At 37.6% G+C, this 5,591-nt stretch overlaps 1 protein-coding gene across 1 annotated transcript in view; it reads right to left on the bottom strand.

The window, feature by feature from the left end:
• GIGYF2 (GRB10 interacting GYF protein 2) overlaps positions 1–5,591 on the bottom strand; it is a gene marked incomplete at its 5' end in the record, with an annotated part of 50,950 nt that overhangs the window by 23,545 nt on the left and 21,814 nt on the right. The gene's annotated exons all lie outside the window — the stretch shown is intronic.

Here is a 5,591-nt window from a genome sequence, read left to right as displayed (position 1 = left end):
TTTCCCTCCTGCCCTCAGAGACACTTTTGTGCATATACATGAAAAATGGACTGACAACTGTGCAAACAGCTCTGAAAGGACTGTTAAGTCTCTTGAATGGTAGTTTTTTAGCCATGGAATACCGAAACTTGGAATGATAAGGAAAGGGAGAAAACTTTCCAAATTCAAGTATTTTGCTTTTCTTTCTAATCTATTTAAAAGACATCTTCATTCAGCCAAGCTTTAAATCCTCTGACTGCAATATTGCTATTTAAACTGTAAAGAACTTGCTGCTAATGAAAACAAATTGGGAGTGAAAGGATTGTAAACAGCTTTCCATCCAACAGAAGCTATTTTTACCAGAAAGATGCAAAGCAAAATTGAAAGCACCTTAGTTTTTAGTGCTTTTAGTGGTGGCTGTGTTCTTTTCTGGAGAAAAAAAAAAAAAATCTTTTTTTGGTCTCAGAATTTGTTCAATCAGTGCAGTCTCACTTTATTAAACAGCTATCAAAAAAATCACAGTAAAGAGGAGAATCTGTTCCATTTGCTTCATATGAATGAGGAATGTTTCCACATCAACCCTAACACCCTAAGTATTCATATTAACCATGCAAAAATCCACCTTTGTCTCACAAATGCAGGAAACGTACAACAAGATGCTTCTAGAAACACTGTGAACTTTAGGATTATATTTTATCACGGAAACACAACAGGTTAAACTTTAACAAGGCCTTCACTATATCATATGCACTTATTTGCAAATAATCCCACTGTATAACTTCATCTATGCTTCTAGTTATGCCTTGGAAATAAATAATTTTGGTATGCAAAACTGTCAAATCAATGTTCTGAGGCAACCTTTTTGATGTCATTAAAGAAAGAAAGAAGGCACAGTAAGCTTGCACTTATCCCATCTTTTCTGCCTGCTTTAAAGTAGTTCTTAACATCTTAGGCCTATTATGTCAACCTCTTAATCATCAATAACTTCTCAAAAAATGCATAAGCAAAGACAAAGGCTCACGGAAGATGCACTGGTGGAGTAAGTGCTCCAGAGAGCTCAAGCAGTGACCATTTCATTCATCCTCTTCAGAAGAAGATGCCTGCATCGCGCCCCATGCACCTCTGCCCACAGCGGCCCGGCATCCAACTTAAACCTGCGCCTCCTGATTTTGCACTAAGCGAGGCATACATATGGATATCTCATTCAAATGCTGTTTGGTTGTAAAAAAGAATAAAAGCACCTCTGGGAGCAACCAGCTACTAAGCAGGACAACACAGCCTACCTGAAAGAAAAGGCCCGATACTGAAATTCCACTGACATGGCATCAGAAGCAGTGTTAAGTTTATTTCCCCTCTCCCTATCAGAAACATTTACGCACGAAAACCAGGACTTCCTTTGGAATCGGAGAGCTTTTTCCAAGGCTTAAGTGTGAGAGGTTGCTGCCAACCAGACCGCATTTCTGATTAAAACCACGGGCAGATACCTCCTCAGTATAGCCAGCAACATCTGTGTCAGGCTTCCCAAGCAGGTGGAAAAACAGAGCTATGGCCTGAACCTGACAGTGCCATATCCTATGAACAGATTAATATCTCTTCCCATTTGCCATCCTGGGGCTCGCAAATAGTTGAGCATCTCTTCTTCAGCTCTCTCTTGTGTAGAAGAGGAAAATTTGGTATTAAGAACTTTCTGTGCAGCTGTAAATAGGCCATCTTGAGATCAGGCATTGAGAAGAGCCTCGAGTATTTTTACACTGTTTACATCCCTACACAGGAAGCACAGGCTCTTCATAGTGGGACCCAGAAACATGGTTTCTGAAGGTGAATTCTAAGCATTTTGTTATTTCCAGGTGTCTTCAAAGTTCAAATTAAGAACTTAAAGAGATTTGTTTACCCTACGGTCTGCTTGCAAAGATTTAATCACACAACCTCCTTTTATCGCCCACACATTTTCAGAGCTAGGTGGACAGGCAAAAAGAAGGGATAAGTGGAGCAAACACATGCCCTCGTTTCTTAAAAACAAGAAAAGTTTACAAAAGGCTGGTTAGAATACAGTGAACAACTTGTGTGTGAAGTACAGGGCTGCCAATCTTTAAAGCAAGCCAAGTAAAGACAAATCTTAAATTCTTACCTAAAGTTTTTTTAACCAACAGTTAGGACATAAACATAGCTTTAAATTCAGTCCTGTAGTACCATTCAGTTATTAATCATTAAGATCAATCATATTAATAATTAAGATCAATCATATAATCTTTAAGATGACCAGTTATATGATCAAGATTCCAAGTTAAAATAAATAATCAAGCTAAGTTTACCCCTTGCAATTTATGGTGACGTTGCAGGTGAAAAAGGAATACCGGCTGCTTCAGGAAATCCAAGTACGCTTTAGTCTCAATTATTAATTGGTATTTATCTCTTAAAAGTTATATTATTTAATTCAGAAAAGAAATTTCCAATGTATATTAAAACAATACTAAATATTGAACTAACAATACTCAATATTAAACAAAAGACAAAGGAATAGTACACATTTTACTTTTCTGGTATATATTGTATATGAACCTAATTTTTATTTTACTCAATTTCAGAGCAAGATTCTCCAACGTACTTTAGCTGCTTTAAGATATTCAAGAAGCATGAAGCACAATGGCCAAAAAAATAAGACAATTGCTTGATTCACAGCAGTTGATTCCAAAAGCGATGTGAACCAAGATGAATTTTAAAAGCTTTTTAAAAAAAGCAGCAACCAAAAAATCTTTATATGACATTACACACTAAGGCCTCTCTAAAATGCTTTTCAGGAAAAAGATCTTAAAAGAGTTACTTAAGCAAAGACAAAAATCACATCAAAGAGAAAATTTAGGCAAGAAGAGACGATTCTTATTCCTTAAGGGTGACTTGGTAACAAAAAAACCGAAGTCAAAACCATTTATATATCATTCATTAGTTTTGAGACCAAAAAGAGGTTTGTATATGTATCTGATAAAATGGACTTGCTCTGCAAATTTAAAGTGCAATCATTGCATGAATGCTAGAACTAGAACAATAAAAGAAGGGGCTTTTTAGGTAAGCAGTTATTAAATCATTAAAAAAGATAGCAAAAAATTTTTAAAAACAAATCAAGGGAACTTTGAAGCTGCCACTGAATTTAAAGATATGGTCACATTCTTATTACAGATAGTTAACTCAGTCTAAAGACCCTATTTGATATCTATAGTAGCAGTGGTACCACATTTACCCAGAACAACTAGCAAAACAACTTTTCCCTTGTATAAGCCAAGGAAAGATGTCTTCTCATCAGACTTCTAGTCCTAGTAGTAGAAAGTAGTAGAAAACCCCATAAATTCTGACTGGAAAAGCCTGGTGATGCAATCCAGTTTTCATGCTGCAAAACCAGACAAGTTTACATCCTTCTGAGTGAAGCAGAAGGAAAAAGGCATTAGGCTTGCCTGTTTTAAAGAGAATTCTGACCTATTTGCTTGCTCACTTTACTACCAATACTCCAAAGATCCCTCACTTCATATGAGGCATAGCCATGTGAGAGGAGAACAATTTAAACACAGCATGGACACATCACAGATCCCTTCATCTATGTCAAGGGAGTTAACTTTAGCTACAATAAATCAGACCACAAAATCTGGGAAACTATACTTCGGGGCACAAGACTGCTTCAGCAGCAGTCCATCCTCTTGATCCTTTATGCCTATTAAAAAAAAGCACAAAATGAGCAGATTTAGGTCAGCCATCCTGCAGTAAACACAGCTGAAAGAGCAAGAGGAATTCAAAAGCTGGAAAAACAATGGTCTGTGGGAATCAAAGTATTCTTTGCTTAACAACAGAAGACGACAAACTCAAGCCTGACAACGGCTACGTTCTTCTAAACTGTTCTCACTCAGAAGAAAAAAAAAGTATACAATCTAGTAGGGAGTATGTAGAGCCAAGTCAAAGGAAGGTCCAGCTAAACAAATGATGACAGTACTCTGAAGACATTTCTCTATTTTTAGCAGGACACATGATTAGTACTATTACCTAACAGCAGAATAAGCACAAAGAAGCAGTTTAAGCCATGCCAATTTGAGTTAAACTAATTGTTTAAAGCAAAAATGTGATTAAAACTGTTTTGATGGTCCCGTGGCTACTACTAACAAGAGAATTCAAATACAGCTCTAAAGCTGAGGGACTAGCACAATACAGCTGTCAGCTCAGTCTATCTCAAAATTAGCAACTTCTCTGCAGATTCGCAAAATTTTTAGAACAAGCTTTTTATTATTCCAGCTAAAACTACCTTGTAACTGAAGTTAAGTTCATTGTATACTACAGTGAAAATTCAAATAAGCAGTAATATTTCCTATGATGGAAGATGAATTTTCAAAACCCTCCTCAGAACATCTTCCAAAAAAGTTCAAGACATGAATGAACTTCTGAACTTTGAGGTCTATGCTTCCTTTTAAGCTAAAGCATGCAGGCTTGTACTTGCCAAACACTCCACTCCTGAGTATCATGCTGCATCTGATCATCATGAGGTACTATCTTAGCTGGCCTGAAGTCATCTGAACTATGTAATAAAGCAGCAGTGTTTAACGAACAATCGTGACCAAACATTAGGGAAAAGAAAATTACATTCTTCAAAATTTGCCCCTTAGCCCTGCTCTAAATAGAAAACATCTGATAATAAATCCAGCCTTGGGCTCACTGCTACATTTTAGTACAAGCTAACAGTTGTTTGAGGGCAGAGTAATATATAGCTGTGGAGAAGACTGGGAAGAGAGGTAATAGTTGCTCGCAACCATTATAGTACTGAAAGTCCGTTGGGATGTTGAAAAGGGTGATAAACCCATTGTAAGAGCAAGTGTGATTTTTCTTAATTGAAGAGATGATGTTGTCTACCTCAGCCCCAAAAATGTCCCATGCTTCCTTTGGTTCCCTATGAAGATATAACAGTAGAAGAGTCACACCCAGAAGCCTTCTGCAGCCAAAAGATGCCCAAAACCAAGATCCCACAACAGGTATGACTGGCTAGCAGGATCTTTTCCACATAGAAGAAAAAAGAAGCAAGTGAACCAGACTGACTTTGTCAGGCCAGAGAAGGGGAGAGTGACACCAAACAGATGCCTGCGATTTAGCAAGACAAGATATCCTGTAACTAACCACAAGATGCATAGAGCAACAGATTTTGAGACTTTCCAAGGATGCCTCTTGGTATTAAAAACACATCTGGAAAACTAGGAAGAGGCCAAAAACCTGAATGGTTTAGTGTCAGCACCACTCTGCAGCCTTGGATATGCTACCTAATGTGGGTAACTTCTCTCCCCTCAGCATGACAGCTATAGAGGAACAGTACTATTAAAAAAGGCACATACACACCTACGGCACAACACAGACAAGCACACACCTGAAAAATATTGTTCCCTTAAATATATTAGGGTATTGAAGACATTAAAAAGAAAACAAAAGGCACATAATTTTGTGCTAATCATGTTGCGACCAAGAGCCCCACGCATGCCAAAACTGTATTTAATGACCAAAACCACATGAACCATAGCTATTTTTTTCACAAACTTTAGGCCACCTCCCTTTCTTCTGCTTTCCCCATGCCCTGATTCACCCACTGCCCT

This window comes from Phaethon lepturus, unplaced genomic scaffold (assembly GCF_000687285.1).
Source record: "Phaethon lepturus isolate BGI_N335 unplaced genomic scaffold, ASM68728v1 scaffold27112, whole genome shotgun sequence".
Classification (NCBI taxonomy): domain Eukaryota; kingdom Metazoa; phylum Chordata; class Aves; order Phaethontiformes; family Phaethontidae; genus Phaethon; species Phaethon lepturus.
The sequence above is the reverse complement of the archived record's forward strand: the minus strand, read 5'-3'. Positions and strand labels throughout refer to the sequence as shown.